The 21,097-nt window shown below is 35.9% G+C and overlaps 2 long non-coding RNA genes across 2 annotated transcripts in view; one reads left to right on the top strand and one right to left on the bottom strand.

The window, feature by feature from the left end:
- The window catches only part of LOC134758938 (uncharacterized), a 54,800-nt gene extending 46,552 nt beyond the window's left edge, over positions 1 to 8,248 (top strand). The window contains exons 4-5 of the long non-coding RNA XR_010134716.1: positions 6,244 to 6,302; positions 7,859 to 8,248. This is a non-coding gene — a long non-coding RNA (uncharacterized lncRNA). The remainder of the gene's footprint in view (positions 1 to 6,243; positions 6,303 to 7,858) is intronic.
- LOC134758937 (uncharacterized) overlaps positions 1 to 21,097 on the bottom strand; it is a 927,638-nt gene that overhangs the window by 180,462 nt on the left and 726,079 nt on the right. The window lies entirely within an intron of this gene.

Raw genomic sequence — 21,097 nt, 5'->3', positions numbered from 1 at the left:
AGAGTGAAACCTCTGGGAATATGTGTAAAGAGGCTCACACTCTTGTAGGCTTTGCCTCCACAGATGCCACACACAACACTCATAAAGAAAATCACAGAGAACCCTTAGAAAATGCTGAAGCTCTGTCACCTTGGGAGGATAGGAGTGGTTGTCAGATGCCATTGCTACAACTCCAGCCAGACCGTTCCATCCTTCCTACAGATAACAGCCTTGATCTCCGGGGAAGGACAAAAAAACTTACCACTTTAGGGCACTGGTAGAAAACCACTGCAGCTGGGACAACCACAGGGTGAAAAAGCATTACCTCTGAGGATGATCAGGGTACATGCCATTCCAACCTCTAGTATTTGAGGAAATGCAGGAGAAGTTGCAAAGGGCATACTACTGAGGCCCAGGGACACAGTACCATCCTAAAACTGTGGCTTAATCTCAGCGTCCCTCCTTCTCACCCACGTGATTGCAAGCATTTGGAAAACAACAGTGGAATACAGCTGGGAGGTCTGCAAGAGATATTTTTTCTTGTAATGCAAGAAATGCAATATAATGTAATGCAACGTAGTGTAATGCAAAAGAAAGACCCAAACCAACATGGGGAAAGAGCCATTGACAAAAACAATACTCTGGCAGTCTACCTGATCGAAGGACTTTGAAGCCTGTGTGTGACACCTTAATGGGTGTGACTAAGTATGACCATTCCAACCAACTTCAAATCCAGCCTAATCCCTAATAGGATTACATAAACCAACACCTTGCTGGCCTAGTACAAATTTCTCTAAGAATAAAACATTCTTACTTTCAGTAACTACTCTCCTTCATAAGACGTCAGGTTTTAACAAAAAATTATAAGGCAAACAACAAGGCAAAAGAGAGAAAACAATCATCAAAGCAGACTTAGATATGCCCAGGCAAGTATTCTTAAGAATATGATTACTATGTTAAAGGTTCTAATGAAAAAGATAGACAACATGTAAGATCAGATACATCATTTCAGCAGACTGAGGGACACAGTAAGAAAAAATTCAAATGGAAATACTAAATATTAAAAACATGGTAACATGAAAAATATATGAATAACAGTGAAGAATAATGCCTTCAGCACATTCATTGGTAGATTTGTCATGCCTGAAGAAATGATTGGTAAAATCACCCAAATGAACATAAAAAAATACGACCATAAAGGAAAAGAAACAAAACAGAAAACAACAACAACAAAATATAGTCTCCAGGAGCTGTGTGAAAATACCAGTTTTACATTCGCATAATTGAAATTCAAGAAGGAGAAGAAAGGGAAAATGAAGTAGATAAAATATATAAAGAAATAATGTTGAAGAATTCTGCAAAATTAATGGCAGGCACCGAACCACAGACCCAAGAAGCTCAGAGAGCACTAAGTAGAAAAATTAACACAGATATATGTTATATTCAAAATGTTAAAAATTGAGTCAAATACAACATATTGAGAGAAGTCAGATAATAAGCACATATTACCTGTACAGAAACAAAAATGAGAATTTCAGCTCACTCCCATTAAAAACAAAACAACAAACAAAAAACAGGTAGCCAGGAATGAAATAAAGTAACACTTAAGTATTGAAAGAAGAAAAAGTAAACCCAGAATTCTATATATAGTAAAAATATCTTTCAAAAAGTTGGATAAATGCCTTCTAAAACAAACAAAAGAACTTCATTTTACTTCCATTTATTTTCATTTCCAATTCTTTACACTCTTCATGTAAAATTTCTGATTAAAATTATGTTTCTTCTGCCTAAAACATATCTTTTAAACTTATTTATCAAGATATAATTAATAAATTATATCTGCTGAGTTACAAAGAACATCCAGATACACATTCTTTTCAAAAATATTTAACAAGAGAGAGCCTGTTGTGGGTCATAACTTATATTATGAACTATAAACTTTAAAATTTATATTATGAACTTTTTGAAAAGTGTATATCTGCATGTTCTTCGCTGACACATTTTATAAATGTCAATTAGGTCAATTTGGTTGATAATGTAGTTCAGAATATGTGTATCCTTACTGGTTATATGTATCCTTACACAATTATAATAAATTAAAGTGGAAAGCACTGACATAATAATACATTTTAAAATTCCCAAATATTTAGAAATTAAGCAACATATTTCTCAATAACCCATGGGTTATAGGAAGTTTGGGGAACATTTGAAATCATTTTGAACTGGATTTAAAAAATACAATATATTAAAATATGTGAGTTGGAGCCAAAACAGTGCTTAGGAGAAAATGTATAGCATAAAATACTCTTTTAGAACAGAAAGCTGATTTCATATCATGAATTAATTTTCCAATTTAAGCAAGGGGAAGAATATAAAATAAAAGTCAAATCAGGCAGAATGAAGGAAAATGGGATTTACTAATATTAGGAATCAAAGATGGCACATCATAAGTGATCCCAATAGAATCTAAAAGGAACTTAAGAGAACCTGCAACAATTACATGCTCATAAATTCAGAAATTTATAGAAATGAATCAATTCTTTCAGAAACAAAGACTGCTAAAATTCACACAAATATAATTAGATAACTTTAGGAGTTCTACATTTATTAAATAGTGTGTAGTTGAATATTTTGCATAGATAGAAAACTCCAGGCATGAATGGTTTCAGTGATGAATTCTACTAAATATTTAGAAAAGAAATAATATCAATTGTAAAAAAAAATTTCAAAAAAATGGAGAGGGAACATTTCCCAGCTCACTGTCTGAGGTCAGCAATACTCTAATATCAAAATAAGAAAAAAACTACAAACTATCATCTTGAACAAAAATCCTGAACAAATTTAATCCTTCAAAATATAAAATGGATTAAACATCACAACAAACTAGATTTTATCCCAAGAATGAAGAGTTGACTGAATATTTGAAAAACAAACAATATAATTCACGATATTAACAAATTAATTAGAAAACATGAATATTTCATAGATACAGAAAAGAAATTGATAAAATGTAATGTCAGTTAATGATACCTACAACAAACTGGGACTAGAATACTAGAATGGAACTTCCTTAGCTTAATATAAGGGATCTATAAAACAACATAACATTGAAAATGTCCAACCTACAGCATTCTTAATTCTGATAAACTGAATAATTTATTACTAAAGTCAGTATAAAGGCAAAAATGTCTGCTCTCACCAATCACAGTCAACATTGCTCTCACCACTCATAGTCACCCTTGTTTTTCAAGTCCTACTAAAGGTCATAAGGCAAGAAACAAAAATAGAAAGCATACTGAATAGAGAAAGAAAATTGTTGTCCATACAGAAAATTCAAATTATCTACCCCAAATAGCCAGAACTAATATGCCCAATCTGCAATAGAGTTAATTTCTGTATTAAGAATCAATACAGAAAAATTACTCATATTTCTATACATCAGCAATGTACAGTTGGAGTTTGAAATTAAAGCAAACAAGCAAACAAGAAACACTATAGCAGCCACAAAAAAATATTTAACTGGGTGCGGTGGCTCACGCTTGTAATCCCAGCACTTTAGGAGGCCAAGGCAGGCAGATCACAAGGTCAGGAGATCGAGACCATCATGGCTAACACGGTGAAACCCCGTCTCTACTAAAAATACAAAAAATTAGCCGGGTGTGGTGGTGGGCGCCTGTAGTCCCATTCTGAGGCAGGAGAATGGAGTGAAAGAGCTTGCAGTGAGCTGAGATCGCACCACCGCACTCCAGCCTAGGCGGCAGAGCGAGACTCCGTCTCAAAAAAACAAAACAAACAAACCAACAAAAACTTACATATAATTTTTTGTAAAAAAAAAAAATGTATGCTAGACCTATATGCTGGAATCAAGGAAACAATGATGAAGGAAATAAAAGAAAACCTATAAAATGGAGAGATATAGCATGATCATGGATTGTAAGGCTCAATATTTTTAAGCTGTCAATTATATCTAATTCACCATATAGATTTGGTATAATGCCAATCAAAATCTATGAAAATGTTTTTCTCGGTGTTGACAAAATGATTAAAAATTTATATGGAAATGCAAAGGCACTAGAATAGACAAACAACTATAAAAAATTGGAGGATTTGGTACTACTGAAATTGAAGACATTATAAAGTCACAGTAAACAAAAGTGTCTTAAGTCTCACAACTTGTACAAAAATTAACTCAAAAATATCATAGACCTGCATAAAATAAAAGATTATATAACTTTAGAAGAAAACATAAGAGAAAATTTACATAACCTCAAGTTTGACAGGTTTTAGATATTGATGGCAGTGGCCACTTCAGAGGGCCTGCCAGTGTCATCATGCTGACTGCAGCAGGTAGACTAGGCCCAAGTTGCACCCAAGTTGTGGCTACAGATCTATCCTCTCTGTGCTCTTGTGGGGGCCAGGGACAGGCAGGAACCCTGTGCTCTTGGACACAGTGGCAGCCGCTGAAACCGTGGCTGCTGATGCAGGCCTCCTGCTCTGGACCTGGGCCTCATGCTCCAGACCCAGGTCTCCTGCTCCACAGAGCAGGCAGGGACCCCACTCTGTCCCCCACCATTCCCACTCCTACCTTTGTTTAAACTGCAGCTGCAGACTCAGGCATCCCTACACTCTTGAGGGCCCAGAAAGCTCCCCCAACCCTGCCCTTGCAAGCCGGGAAGTACCTGTTCCAGCTGCCTGGCTTTTCCCTGCTGTCAGGGCTGCTCCAATCTCAGAGCAGTCAGACTGAGTCCAGGTGCTATGAATGGCAGCAGAAGGCAGACAGATTCCTGGGCAGAAGAGGGAGGGCCCACTGTGAGGCCCCCCCTTCAGGCCAGGAAGTGTGTGAAGGCTGGGAGCCAGGCTATCAGTCCCATAGACTGGATTGGGAACTTGCAGTGCCCCTTCCAGCCGGCCCATGGTCACACATGGACCAATCGGTGTGCACTTTCTCCTCTCTGAGGCCCATAAAAGCCCTGGACTCAGCCAGAGCTGAGCAGATCACTGGATAACCAGCTGCAGAGAGAAGCTATGCTCTCTGCATATAGCAGGAGACATGAACAAGCAGCTGCAGAGAGAAACAACCCAATCCAGGGCCTCCTTTCTGCTAGGAGCTGAGGAGATGATGAAGGATCTGCCTACAGGGAGGAGCTACCCTCTCCAAAACCTCTTCTCTGCTGAGAGCTACAGAGAGGACAGGATAACCTGCCTGCAGAGAGGACCTTCCAACTCCAGGGTCTCCTCTCTATTAGGAGCTGAACATTTGTTGGGACATGCTGACTGTGGAAAGGAGCTACCCATTACGGGTTTCATTCGAGCTGTCCCATTGTTCAATAAAGCTCCTCTTCATTTTGTTCACCTTCCACCTGTCTGCATACTTCATTCTTCCTGGTTGCAGGACAACAACTCAGGACCTGCTGAATGGTGGAGTTAAAAGAGGTATAACACAAACAGGGCTGAAACAAACCCCTTGCTCACCATGTTGTGGGTGAAGAGAAGCAGAGAAAAGTTGCCTCCCCTCAGGGAGCCGAGACCAGAAAGCTCCAGGAGCCGGGGCTGTGGCTCTTTCTTTGGGGTCCTGTGGTGCCTGTCATGTCCGAGCTTCTGGGTGCCATTGTGTTTCCCAGTGACAGCTGGGGAGGCTGCTTGCAGTGTGCCTGGTCCAGCTGCAGCCCTGCAGAGAGCTGGTGCCTATGCTGGCACCTGGAGCTGCCTGCCCTGCTGCAGCAGCCAGTGTGTCTGGCTGCACAGTGGCCAGACCCCACACTCGCTCACACATCCGTCACCATTCCACACCTGACTCGCCCTTGGCAGGCATGGGATCCAGGCTGGTAGCGTGAGCTGAGCACAACCTGCCAGGCCAAGTGGGCAGAAAGAGCCCAGTGGGCCCAAGAAAACTTGGGCAAAGGCATCACTGGGCAGAGGTTTCAGGCCAGAAAAGTGACAACCCAAGAATCCTATAACAATATGACACCAAGCTTAAGTCTTAAGTTTTCAAAATTTGATAGATTTGACTTTTTATATTATCCTAAATTGTTATGTGAAACACCTTTTTAAAAGTCTGAAAAAATAAGCAACAGACTCAAAGAACATATATGCAGTTAACATATCTCATAATAATGTTTATCCAGAGTATATTTAAATCTTTAAAAATTTAATCATAAGAAAACAACCAGATAACACCCTTCTAAGGATTTGGGGCTGAGTTTGTTTTTGTTTTTCTAGTTATTTCAGGTGTGGTTTACTTGAGATCTTTATTTTTATTTATAGGTGTTTATTGCTATGAACTTCCCTCTTAGAACTGTTTTTGCGGTATCTCATAAGTTTGGGTATGTTGTGTTTCCATTTTCATTTAGGAGAAATAAGTTTAAGAGATCTGTTATATAGCATAATGACTATAGTTAATGATACATTGTATTCTTGAAAAATGCTAAGAGTAAATATTGTGTTCTTACTAGAACTATGTGAGGTGATGCATATATGTTAATTAGCTGGATCTAACCTTTTCACAATGTATATTACTGTAAAACATCTTGTACAAATAAATACAATTTTGTCTGTCAAGTTAAATAAATATACAGGTAGGTGATAGATAGATGATAGATAAATGCACTGATAACCCAATAAAAAATAGGCCAAAGATTTAAATAAGCACTCTATCAAAGATATACATTTGGCTAATGAGCACATGAAACAATGATCAACACAATCAGTCATTAGAAATTTGCAAATTAATAGTACAACAAGATATCACTATGAACCTGTTTGACTAAAATTTAAAAAAAACAAAAGACTGACAATACCAACTGCCAGTGTGGACATGGAACATCTGAAACTCTCAAAGACTGTGGTGCAAATGCAACATTGTACAGTCACTTTGGGAAATGGTTTGACAATTTCTTTATAAAACAAAACATGTACTTACTATATGATACAGTAATCATATTTCTTGGTGTTTAACCAAGTAAATTGATCCAAAAGACTGTATATTGTATAATATCATTTATATGACAACTTGAAAAAGCAAACATCTAAGAACAGAAATGAGATCAGAGATTTTCATGGATTCCAGTTGGCATGAGCACTAGGGAATCACAAGGAAATGTGGGTTGATGGAATTGGTTCTGCGTGATTATGTGGCAGTGGATACATGACTCAATGCATTTGTTCAAACCCATAGAACTGTACACCACAAAGAGTGAATAGTATTGTATGCAAATGAATAAAGTCAACCCAGATGTCTGTGGAGCCCAAGATGAAATACAGACTGTTTCGAATGAATCTAACTGTACTTTGAACGCATGACGTAACTACTCTAAAGGAGAGAGGGGAGAAAGGAGCTGAACTAAATAAATTTGTAACTCAGTGTTTTCGCCAGATAGTGTCAGTTAAAGATAAAAATAACTATCTACATATACACAAACAAACACACCCAGAAACAAAAGAAAATATAGGGACAGAGTTAATAGCATTGCTCAGCTCTCAGTCTGTTGCACTTTCTATGGGGGCCCACTGCCTAAGTCATTTTCTTTTTAATCTCAGTTCTCAGTTTAGTTTTCGAAAATTATAACAAAAAGTTCACTTTTGACAACATAGATGTTGTAATCATGAAGTTGCTTTATGATCTTTATTTGCTTGGAAGTATAACGTTGTTCTCAGGCTCCCAAATCTAAAATATCTCTAATAACAAAAATGCATTTGTCAGCAGTGTTGTCTCCCTTGAAACAGCTCAAGAAGCAGCTTCTTTTCTATGTGTTTTATAAAATGTTCCATCTGGAGTTCATGAACAGAAAGGTCCACTCCAGCCACAAAACTGGATAGATAAGCAGGCTTCATTTGATGCTGGTGTTTCACAGGTATTTTCTTTCTTTCTTTTTTGAAACAGAACCTCGCTCTGTTGCCCAGGCTGGAGTGCAGTGGCATGATCTCGGCTCACTGCAACCTCCACCTCCCTGGTTCAAGCAATTCTCCTGCCTCAGTCTTCCGAGTAGCTGGGATTACAGGCATGTGCCACCATGGCCAGCTAATTTTCTGTATTTTTAGTAGAAACAGGGTTTCACCATGTTGGCCAGGCTGGTCTCGAACTCCTGACCTCAAGTGATCCACCCACCTCGGCCTACCAAAGTGCTGGGATTGCAGGCGTGAACCACCACGCCCAGCCTCACAGGTACTTTCTAATCAAAGTTAAAAGAACTGGCAAAATAAATAAAATAAAATATTCTGTCTGACTAATATACTGCTCAGTTTCTCCGAATCTCAAATATCATCCACCTCAGCTTCTTGTACTGAAATGACAACACCTGCATCTTAAGGGAATGCCATTGTTGTATATGCCATTATTATTTTCTAAAAGGCTTATGCTTTGTTATTTTCAGTGACTTTGGTCTTCTGTGTCATTAAATATGCAACTACTTGAGCAATTTGTTACTGGCTAAGAAAGTATTCCTTGCCCCTTTTAGCCTGTCTTTTTCCCATATCCAATGTAATGTTCCACAAACTCAATTCTGCTGCTTCTTTCTTCTTATTTTGATTTACAGACAATCTTAGGATCAACTTTTATTTATTTTCTTCTTTATTGTATAAATTTAAAATGTACAACAGCATGTTTTGATATATATGTGTATATATATATATCCATGATGTGTATATATATATATATATATATATATACACATAATTAAATGACTGTTATAGGTAAGCAATTTAACATGCACATCTCACAGTTTCCTTCTTTTTTTTACCCCATTGCAATAAAAACACCTAAAATCTACTCCCATAGACTGTTTCAAGTATATAATACAATGTTACTAAATCAATATATAACTCTATTCTGCTTCTTGACTGAGTACTTTGTCTAACTTATCACATGAGTGTGTTCTCTTTAGCAATTATTTGCCACTATGATTACTATTATTATTATTATTATTATTCATTATTCATCTTGTATTGGCTGAACTTCCTGCTTTCTGCGTAAGATCTGGTTTTTCTTGATTTTGAACTATTCACAAAAGCCTCCTGAAATATACTTTCACCAAATGCTAAAATAAATTTTGTTATGAATTCTTTTTCTCCTCTAGAGGATTGCAAAACTACCAGTTTGAAAAAAGTTCAACTGGCACTGGCTTTGTACATATGATGCTGTTGATTTGACAGAGATGATGATAAAGGTAGTTGCTCAGGAGCTAATTTGATTGTGTTCTGACTGCCGTTTCATTGCATCGGGACTTCATTTTCTTTAGTAAAAAAATGTGTTATTCTTTTGCTAATGATCTTAGGGAAAATCACGTAATCTCCTACTAGGTTACCTGAGAAGATGATTGGAGGAATTACATCTAGAAAATTCTTAGATAAATGCAAGTGATTCCAAAACTTTTTTGTCTAATTTAGGATTTCTAAATAAGTGTATATGAGAACAATAGAGATATTTATTAAAATGAAATCAAACAAAACAAAAATTGGGCAATGAAAACATGTTTTTCAAGGATGGACTAATTCTCTTACAAGGCATAGTCCACAGCACTTCCTGTGTAGGCAAAATAATGACCACCCAAAGATGTCCATGCCCTTATCCCTGGAACCTATGACTGTTACCTGGCAAAAGGGACTTTGCACACGGAATTAAGATTAATAATCAATCAGCTGATCTTAAAGTAGAGAGATTATCTAGGCAAGTACAATGTAATCATGTGGACCCTTAAAAGTGGAAGAAGAAGGCAAAAATGTCAGTGAGAAAGGGATGCAGCAGAAGATAAATCAGGAAAGATGAGGCTCCAAAAGGATCCCATTCAGCTGCCACAGTGTTCACCTGTAATCTCAGCTACCTGGGAGGCTAAGGGAAGAGGATGCCTTGAGCCCAGGAACTTGCAACTGCCGGTGAAGCTACTATCACGTGACTGCACATGAACCCAGTAGGTGAAGGTTGCAGTGAGCTGAGATTGTGCCACTTGAAAGAATGACTTTCAAGGACTGGAGAAAGACGTCTAGGACCTAAAGATATATCTGAGCTGACAGCCAACAAGGAATCTCAGTCCTGCAACCACATGGAACTGAATTCTGCAAATAACCTGTATGTCCCTGGAACAGCGTTTAAAATGGAAATTGGCTCTCCCTGCCAATTTGATTTTAGCATTGTGATATTTAGAGCAGACAAACCAGTCAATCCCACTGGATTTCTAACCAACAGAACTATGAGATTAAAAAAATATGTTATCTCAAATTGCCAAGTTTGGAGTAATTTGTTTCAGCAGAAATAGACATTGAATACACCTAGTAGTTCTGCAGCACTGGGCAAAAAAGTGCTTAGGAGAGTTATAGAAAACAGAATCCTGGACTAGAAATCCCTTCCTGACTTACATTTTTACTTTTCAATTTTTGAATATAAATCTCAGTTACTACTAATGGGTACAAAAATACAGTTAGATAACAGAAATAAGATCTAGTTTTCATTATCACAATAGGGCAACAATAATTAACAATAATTTTTTGTATTTCAAAATAACTAGAAGAGTAGACTTAGAATGTCCACAACACAAAGAAATGATAAATGTTTGAGGCAGTGAATATCTCAATTACCCAGATTTGATCATTACACATTGTACACTTGTATCAAAATACCACATGTACCCCATAAATATATACAACTGCTATGTATCCATAAAAATAATAAAAAAATAAAAAATAAAAAGTGAAAAATTGGAAAAATCTTAGTCATAACAACTTTCAATTAGTAAAGTGTTTCAATAAAATCTCAGTACAAACAACTGTTAAATAAACAATACATATCAGATATAAATTCTAAGATAAATGGAGTATATTCAGACTCTTGTTTTATTCAATGAAAATGTCTTGGCTCTGTGACATATTGTTGAAATTATGTGGCATTTCTGAGACATATTCATTCTGAGATATATTCATTTTCTTCTGCTTTTTCTATTAATCCCGGAATGTCTTAAAATGGAAGAAGCAGATGTCTGTCAAAGACTACTTGGGGCTTATGTGTGGTGACGTCTCAAGCCTGTAATCCCAGCACTTTGGGAGCCCAAGGGGGGGCAGATCTCCTGAGGTCAGGAGTTCGAGACCAGCCTGACCAACATGGTGAAACCCTGTCTCTACTAAAAATACGAAATTAGCCAGGCACGGTGGTGCACACCTGTAATTCTAGCTACTCAGGAGCCTGAGACAGGAGAATCACTTGAACCCAGCAGGCGGAGGTTGCAGTGAGCTGAGATCACACCACTGCACCCCAGCCTGGGCAACAGAGTGAGACTTCACGTCAAAAAAAAAAAAAATGACTACTTGGGGAATCTTTATCACAGAGATCATGGATCATTGGATGGGACACTGGATAGGTTTCAATCACTGTCTTCATCCAGTTATACTCTTTTATGTTTTGAGACGGAGTTTTGCTCTTGTTGCCCAGGCCGGAGTGCAGTGGCACGATCTCTGCTCACTGCAATTCCACCTCCCGGGTTCAAGCGATTTTCCTGCTTCAGCCTCCTGAGTAGCTGGGATTACAGGCGCTTGTCACCACACCCGGCTAATTTTTTTGTAGTTTTAGTAGAGGCAGGGTTTCACCATATTGGTCAGGCTGGTCTCAAACTGCTGACCTCAGGTGATCCACCCTTCTCGGCCTCCCAAAGTGCTGGGATTATAGGCGTGAGCCACTGTGCCTGGCCCCAGGTATACTTTTATTAGTATTATTGCTGCACATTTCCAAAAGTTCTATTTTACTTTACTATTTGACTGGTTACATAAGAATTCTGAATCGGTGAAATTTTAATATTTCTATTTTAACAACTATCAAAGCAGGAGACCTCCAAAGGTCTGTCTGGGCAGCCATTGCACAGCCTAAGGCCATCATTTGAAAGTAAATACACCACAGATAGAACCCTCATTCCAGTCTATGAATTCTGGAAAATTTTTCAATGCATACTTTTTTTAACAGAACTGAGTATAAGTGGGGCTCTACACACACAAAAAAAGACTTAACAAAAAAGCTGTAAAGCAAGCCTTTTGTGTATTTAACTAAAAAGAAAATAAAAAACAAAATAATATTTAAAAAAGATTTTCTTCTCAAAACTTCCTTTTTCTTTCTAAGGTGGCAGAAAGTTTCTCGAAGTTTAGACCTTAGCACAGAGACAGTGGTCTACAGTGTTTGGTTTGAGGATTCCATCCTCAATCGGCCAGCACAGTAGTCCCCATTCAGCCAGCACAGTAGTCCTCACTTAGCCAGCACAGTAGTCCTGAATTTAGTTCCTTGCTTTGATACACAAGAGATTTAGGTTTAATCTCTCAAATCCGTTTTCCACTCCAGAGCTGGCCAAAGCTGAGGAAGTCAACAGATTCAATCTCTCAGATTCTAGGGTGAGAAAGTTTGAGTCATATATGACTTTTCATTGACCCCACTACCCATAGAGGGACGGTCCTATAGTTGTCTGGGAATTGTACTACACGGTTTAAAGAGAACTGACAGCTCTCTGAGCAGATCCTCTCACTCACAGGAAGTTGTTATTTAAACATGAAAATCTTCCCTAACCATGCCCAACCTTTTCAAATGCGAGAAAGGCCTTGGAATTCTACTATAACAGTAGTTTAAAAAATAGGCTACACCTTGCTGTTATAAATGTACCCTTTACACTGCTTCTCATAGTGTTTTCATCCACTTTTTAATAATGTTGTACCTAGAAATGTAAAACGGTTGAAACTCTTATTTATTTTCTGCATAGACTTAGCCCTTAAAATCTAAAGGAAAGGACCGTTTTTGTAGGTTCAGAGTTAGTCCAGCTAAATTATCAAGGCTTCTCCCCTGTGTTTAGTCTCCTGCTAATGCTCTGACGGTGTTGATGGCCCATAGTGATGTTGACAGGCCACAGAACAGTTCAAATGCAAATGTTTATTTCCATCCAAAGCACCCATATGGATAGGTACAATGAGAAAGTGTTTTTCCCAGAGAATATATAATTGCTACATAATCAAAATATTTCAGGTGACAGAAACACAAAGTCAGACAAAAAGCTTTGATCTTGAGAGCAAAATACAGACTATATAAAACAGAATAAAATGTCTTTTTTTGATATTTTTTCCATGTGGGGGTTTAATCTATTTTTTTAATTTTATTATTATTATACTTTAAGTTTTAGGGTACATGTGCACAATGTGCAGGTTAGTTACATATGTATACATGTGCCATGCTGGTGTGCTGCACCCATTAACTCATCATCTAGCATTAGGTATATCTTCTAATGCTATCCCTCCCCCCTCCCCCCACCCCACAACAGTCCCCGGAGTGTGATGTTCCCCTTCCTGTGTCCATGTGTTCTCATTGTTCAATTCCCACCTATGAATGAGAACATGCAGTGTTTGGTTTTTTGTCCTTGTGAAAATGTCTTTAATGGAAACAAAAGGCATAGCTTTGAATGCAAGAGCTGAATAATATGGTTGCAGGTTGTTTGCCCAGAATGAGCATGGTAAAATTAAAGTGAAATATCTGTTCATGTAAAACAATCAGAGAAGGCTACACACTTTTTTCCCCTAGCCCTATTATAGAATATCACATTTTATATCTTTGCACCTGGCAAGAATGAACACTTCCTAGTGAAGCTTGCCATCTTGTGGCAAATCTACTAATACAATATACTATGCAACGTTATTAATAAAGCTAAAGATTTAGAGTATATTTGAAATTTTAATGGTGCATTAAAACATGTATAATAAAATCCTGTTTATTCAGAATATTTGAGTAACTGGATGTCCTTGTCAACATTTTAAGTAGCTTAGAGATACCACAGATATTAATATTTATATCTATATGGTACTTTTCAAGGCACTGGAAGTTAACAGTGCAAGTTCTGGAGATGGAGTGTCTAGATTCAAACCACAGCTCAATCATTTTCTAGCTGTATAAGCTTGGGTAAATTGGCTTTTCTTAGGATGCTTCCATTTTCTTATATGCAAAATGGGGATAATTTTAGTAACTACATAAGGTTGAGATGATAAATGCGGCATGTAACAAATTCAGGACAGTGCAAGGCAAAGCTAATCTCTCCTTATATGTGGTAATTATTAATATTATTATCTGTGCCCTAAATTATCTGGGATAGTTATTATAAATAATCTTCATATTGTGAATTAGTGTGCAAGGTTTTTATTTAGAGACTCTGAAGAAAAATATGCAGATAACAATAATATTTAAACAGCTCTAATGGTTCAGAGGCTCCCAGACATTCTTCCAAGCACTTCCCACATAGGAATTTATTTCATTCACACAACAATTCTGCAAAGTAGGTGTGATTATCATCCTAGTTTATCAGTAAGAAAATATAAGCATAGAGAACTGAAGTAACTTTTTGAACGTCCACTTAGCTATAATATTAGAGCCAAGATTTAAACACAGATAATCTTGCACTGTAGCTTATGCTCTTAATACCTTAACCACATATTGTCTCCTGATATAACTTATATTTGGGTAACAAGTAAATATTAGAGAGACACTTTAAGGGCATAAAAATTACTAAATTCTTCCAGATGTACCAGGTTCTTTAAATCTTGTATATTCCATTCCCACATGGGGCCTCCCTTCTGTATTATCATCTATTCTTTCCCTATTTGATGTTGCTAGACTGTATTTTCAAAATGAATTATTTAAAGGTTTCCTATTACTTTAATTTCCAATTTGAACAATCTAATAATGTATTATGTGTCTGTTTTCTTTTCCTTCTCAGAACATTAAACAAAAATAATAGCTTTTCAACTTTTTTAAAAATACTACATCAGCAAAAACCTTCATTCAAATTTTTCACATTAGACATTTAATAAATATGTATTGAATAATTTATAATTGAGTAAATGAATGAATACTATATTACTTTATCAAATCAACAACAATATGAAAACCACTACGTATTTAAATAACATCTGAAGGTTCTAAAAGCATGTGCACCATCTTCTCATCTCATTCATTCAGTGGCACTGAAAGGTTAGCAGAGAAATTAGAATTATCTGTACTTCACAGCTAAGAAAGGACAGTGAAGGCTGTTTGCTTTGTTCATGGTAGTCACAAGGCCAAACCAGGGGAAAATTAGAAGTGAAATGTCAGAGCATACATTCAAAATCATAGTGCAAGACAGTAACTTTATGTTTATCATTATTTCTATTGCAAAATAATAATTCCTTATCAGTGTGTTTGGGGAGTAAGATGTTGCTAAACAGCTGTTTTCCAACTTTGTTTTGTTGTTGGGGAAATGCTTTTTTTCTACTCTATTTTATCTTGTATTTTCCTTTTATATGAGAAAAGTCTGCAAAACCCATTCTTCCCTTTCAAAAGAAAAAACAAGTCCCTCAGGAAGGAATTAAAAAAAAAAAAAAAAGAGTCTCAGAATGGCCCTTCAAAGTTTGCCTTGAGAGGAAATTGAAAAGTGGGTGGTTAAAGGAGAGTAAATTTTACATTTCCAAACACAGGTCACTTTTATCTTTTTACATTATGTTTTGATCTACAGTGATACTTTAAGAATATACAGAAAAAATGGCTTGTGTGACTGATGTATCAATTACCACAAGGGAATGAACTTTAATGTTACCAGAAGTTCCAAACAGTGGAATGACTGTGTGAAAACAAAGGGAGGTTTATACATTGGTTCTAAAGAAAGAAAATAACGGGAGAGCATTCCTAAGGTATCCAGTACACTAACTGATGTCAGGATCTCATAAAATGTGGAGGTATAGTTGGATATTTCTTGAGATTAGTAAGATTTTCTTCATGCCATTCCTGAATGAAAGATGGAATCAGATCAAGCTGTCGTTTTTATTAATAATGGGTGTATATCTGAACACTTTCTCTTTGACAGGGACTCTTTTGTGGCCTTACTTTATTTTTCTGCATTCTAGCTTTGGCCTAAATGTCTCCCCTTCATACTTAGCATCTTTTCTGATGACTGAATGGGACCTCGTAACAGCTCAATTCACTACGTGGGAAATGTTGGCCAATTTTGGAGGGCTTTACGTTACTAAATACAATCCTGGAAACTTTAAGCATTTGAAAAGTCTTTTAAAATGATTACTTACTATTTGGATAGGATACAAAAGTGCCACACATTTCTCACTTCTTCATGAGAAGGACAGACATTAAAATTTAACAAATACTGTTTTTGTGTTTTCTTCCATGATAGAGATAAATGAAAAAAATTAATGATTTATAAATGCTTATTAGCATTGTTCATGAAATCTTTCTAGTAACAGTTCTAATAATCTCTACCCCATGCCTCTTCAATTTCAGATAAAATTTTACCAAGAGATAATATTTTAGTATGCAGTTACTTTCATAAATATATGTTATTTAAAATTTATGTTTTCCAATAATTTCACTCTAACTGCTGTCAACTGACATTTTTTGACTATAGAAGTAAGTAGAATTATCTTCTTGAACATTTCTGTTGGTTTACTTCTGAATTGACAGTTTCTATACCTGTTTGGAAAAGTGGCAGATAAACCAGTTTACTAAAGAGTTCAGTTAACATTCAGCATATACTGCTGGGCAAAAAATTAAATGTTTTAAGGGGAAAAAGGCACAGCTTTTCTGATATATTGTTTCTTACAAATGAACTAAGTAATATGTTCTGCAAATGGGTAGAATTAAGATAACAGCTCTCATGTGTCCAAATATACTTCACTCAAAAAATGATATTATAATTTTCCACTGTTCAGTTTTCATGTTTGTATACTGGAACCAGTAGAGCTATATATTACTTACAGATCACGAAAGCCAAAGGAACACATACTTGCATTTGGTGTGCTTCCAGTGCAAAATGCCTTTGCAGTGGAGGAGTTCACACAGAATTGCACAGTATTCATCGGCTCACAAAAATGTAATGTGCCAAATCAGCATAGAAATATCTTGCCAAGACGAACTCAAGACAAAATGTTAGAATGTTTAGTGTGAAACTAAATATTTCAAATATTTTTTTCATGAGCAAAGCAACATCTGTAATTGGAAACTGTATCATCACTGATGATACAAAATGAAAGGATTAAAAAATAAAAGTTTACATTGTTTTAAAATACTGTTAACTCAATTAATTAGAGTTAGTAATTCCAAGTGGCTAATGTGGAGATTATTTCCCTTCCTTCTTTCTTTTTCACTTATTTCATTTGTTTTTGTTTGTTTGTTTTTGGAATACTACTTTAAAATATCCTAGGCATATAGACCTTTCTTTTTTTCACTGATTAAAAGTCATTATTACACAAATACATATTTTGCAATCAACTACATCCCAACTTGCTTTCAGATTTTCTTCTAGCTAGTCTTATATGAGGATCTGTGCAACTGCTCTCCTCCAGTGGAAGTGGACAAAAATAAAATTAAAAATCAACAAACGGCAACAGAATAAAGGATGAAATTGTATGTGTCAACATGACTGGGTCAAGGGATGCTCAGATAACTGGTAAAATATTATTTCTAGGTGTGTCTGTTGAGGTATTTCCAGAAAAGATTAGCATTTAAATCAGTATACTGAGTAAAAAAGACCTGCCTACACTAATGTGGGCAGGTTGAGGTCCTGGATAAAACCAAAAGGTGGAAGAAGAAAGAAATTTCCCTAACACTCCTGAGCTGCAACATTCATCTTCAGCTCTCAGGTATCAGAGCTCCCCACCAATGCACATGTCTTTCCACATCCCCTTCCAGTTTTTAGGCCTTGGGTCTCAAACAGAGCGTTACACCATTGGTTCCCCTGGTTCTCAGGCCTATGGACTCAGACTGAATTACACCACTGGCTATCATGGCTATCCAGCTTGCCTATTGTGAGACTTCTTGGCCTCCATAATTGTGTGAACCAATTTCAATAATAAATGACCTCTCCTCTCCTATCTCTCTATCTTATCTATATATCCTATTGGTTCTGTTTCTCTGGAGAACCCTAATTTAAACATCTGATTGTGGACCAACCACATCGTCTCTGAAGGATCAAAAGTCACCCTTGTATATAAAGTAAATCATCAAATCTTTGTCATATAAATCAGGATGTCTTTAAATATCTACAAAAGGTATATGTAAAATACTAAGAACTACAAAATAGATTTGATTGATTAAAATCTATATCAGTGGTTCTCAAAACATAGTCCTTGGAAAAAAAGCATGAGTATCACTTGAAAGCACTTTAAAAATGCAAATTTTCTAGACTCCTATCAAACTCACTGAATCAGAAGCTTGTGGGCAGAAACCAGAAATCTGTGTTTTATCCAATCACCTAGGTAATTCTCAGATACATTAAATATTGAGAACTTCTATTCTAAAAATACTACAGCAATGATTTTTTTTTCATTAGTTATCCCTGTATAACCAGAATTTTGGTAAAAAGTCATTACCTTAAATGCGTTTGTTTTCCACTTCAGCTCTGGATAGGAAGGACACAAGGAAGTTATCATTTCTGCAAATCTGTTTCTTTTACATTACAGAAATTTATGCTGGTTTTAACAATTGTTTTCTAACTAGATTTTTAGGAATTATTAAAATATAATTGCATACTTCAAACACCCAAAAAGTTTATGTCAAATAATCACTTTTTAATATATACTTAGAATATTTTGAAAAATTCTAACCAGTATTGTGGAGTTATAATTAATTACGGGATGAATTGTATTTTTGGTAAACTTTCCACATGACTTGTTAATTTTGTTAGTGGGAAGGTGTGAGTCTTTGCATTTACTTTAAAAATTTAGACCCAATAACAAATGTTGAAAGAAAGAGACAGAGAGATAGTTCACATTTGTCGTAGAAGCACTTTATTTTCAGAAAATAAACTGTGTGCTGACTAAAGAATAACTATAATGAAATATATTATGATAGTGTAGGCAAACTTTTGAAAAGCTAGGCAAGCCAGGTAGCTTAGCAAGAAATTTGGTTTACTATCAGAAGGAATGATCACTATGCTACTAAAAAATAGAAAGTGTTTTATAGATTTTTAATAGAGTATACAGTTATATCCAAAAATACAAAATCATATTATAATTTCAACCCTGTCACTTTCCAAAACGTATTTGGAATAATCAGAATTAGCCAAAGTGGATAATTAGTAAAGGCTGCAATGATTCCATTTCTTCCAGAAACCAGTACAAGCGTTAAGAGTTTTATTTCACTATGATGTGCTAAATATTATGTGTTTAGTCTTTTCATTGTAACCTATTTTGGGTGTGAATCCACTCGAGTTTCAGTGTCTCTTAAGGTAAAAGTAAGTCCTTGGCAGAATGTATTTGGCAAACTGGGCTCCATTCTATGTACAGCTAAGAAAACCCTGAAAATGTCCTTTCTAATAGTGGGTCAGGTCAAGATTACCTTCCCATATAATACTTCCTATTGCATTTATACATTATAATTTTCTCAGAGCATTTTCCTGCTCTGTAGATTTAAAAATATCTCCCAAAATATTATATTTTATGAGTATAACTCCAAAATTTGTTTCCATATAAAATATTTTCATTGTAAATCTAAAAAGGGTAAAGTATGGAATTATTCGAAGTTATCTTACTCCATTTGTCTATATATGCGAAATACCAATTTCTCTCAAGATCTTCATGTCATATATGTCATAGATAAGTAACTAAATAGTGAAAAACTAGCAAGAGTACTGGTATAGCAGTTTTCTGTACAAAAACTACAGACAACTGTTATAGCAGTTTATTTTTATAGTAGGATATACCATATAATGGAAATAAATGTTGATTAGCTGCCATAGAATCCTAGAATTTTGAGTAAAATTTTGAAGCTAAGAAGTAACTTTGAATTCATGTAGTATTACTGCAGTGGCACAATCTCAGCTCACTGCAACCTCCGCCTCCCAGGTTCGAGCGATTCTCCTGCCTCAGCCTCCCAAGTAGCTGGGATTACATGTGCGTGCCATCTTGCCTGGCTAATTTTTTGTATTTTTAGTAGAGACAGGGTTTGACTGTGTTAGCCAGGATGGCCTTGATCTGATCTTGTGATCCACCTGCTTCGGCCTCCCAAAGAGCTGGATTACAGGTGTGAGCCACTGCGCCGGGGGGAAAAGTTGTTTTTAACCAAGAAGGCACTTCAGAAGCATGTGGGTAGTGTTTTACAACATATACTATACTATAAACATTATATCGTAGGATATATATATTTAATTAATAGACCTGGGATAATGATAGATAGTTGGTTAAGAACCACTAATTAAATTATGTATTTTTATTTTATTGATAGGAAAGTTCAGAAAACAAATTGGCTTCTTGGTATGTATAGTAGCTGGAGTTAAACTAAATTTTCTAACCTGATTATTGGATATTTATTTATGCTTCACATTATTTTGCATTCTCATTGATTTAATTATTAAAATCATATCACAGTAAATGTAAAGATACTGTCTTGATTAAAAGAATATGTTAATGTAACTGGAAGTTATCATTTTTATTATTTGGGGGGATTACAAATCTTGTCTTTCCCCAGCCCCCTTTCTAATCCCATATGTTCAGTTTTATTGAAGCTAATCAAATGCTTTCCAGACTTGTTCGGTTTCCTCATTTAGTTTGAGTTCCCTTTCTCCTCACATCAGGGTTCATATTTCTTCTCTCGATCTTTCTACTCTTTATCCTTTCCTTCTCCTCTTTTCACTCCTCCTCCTTTTGGTTCTTCTTCATTACCTATTTTGTGTCTTTTGGTTTCCATTTACTTTTGTTTCTTGCCTTTTCAAAGAAAAGCCTGACAACAACAACTTGTTTAGTTTTAACCAGTGGACAAATAGAACACTGGATATAATGGAGGCCTTTACTCCTCTCTTCTGTTTTATTTACTTTCTTCTCTTTAAAGAAGGACTCTTTGTGGCCTTTGTTCCTCCTACACTTTCCTCTTTCATTTATACATTTGGAGCTTTTCAGTTACGGGAAGCATATAGACTTCTAGATAGTTGATTTAGCCACATTTTATTGTAATACCTTCCAGGTAACTAAGATGATATATGGAAACATAGAAATTGGCATTTTTATATTTTAAACTAATTTTAATATTTCTTATAGTTAAATATACTTTATTTTACTCTCAATATTCCTGAATTGACATATGGCTGCTTTTTATTTTGCATACATTTCTGATTACCATACCTTTGTTTTACTTCTTGCTTTT

Source organism: Gorilla gorilla, chromosome 6, assembly GCF_029281585.2.
Source record: "Gorilla gorilla gorilla isolate KB3781 chromosome 6, NHGRI_mGorGor1-v2.1_pri, whole genome shotgun sequence".
Classification (NCBI taxonomy): domain Eukaryota; kingdom Metazoa; phylum Chordata; class Mammalia; order Primates; family Hominidae; genus Gorilla; species Gorilla gorilla.
The sequence above is the reverse complement of the archived record's forward strand: the minus strand, read 5'-3'. Positions and strand labels throughout refer to the sequence as shown.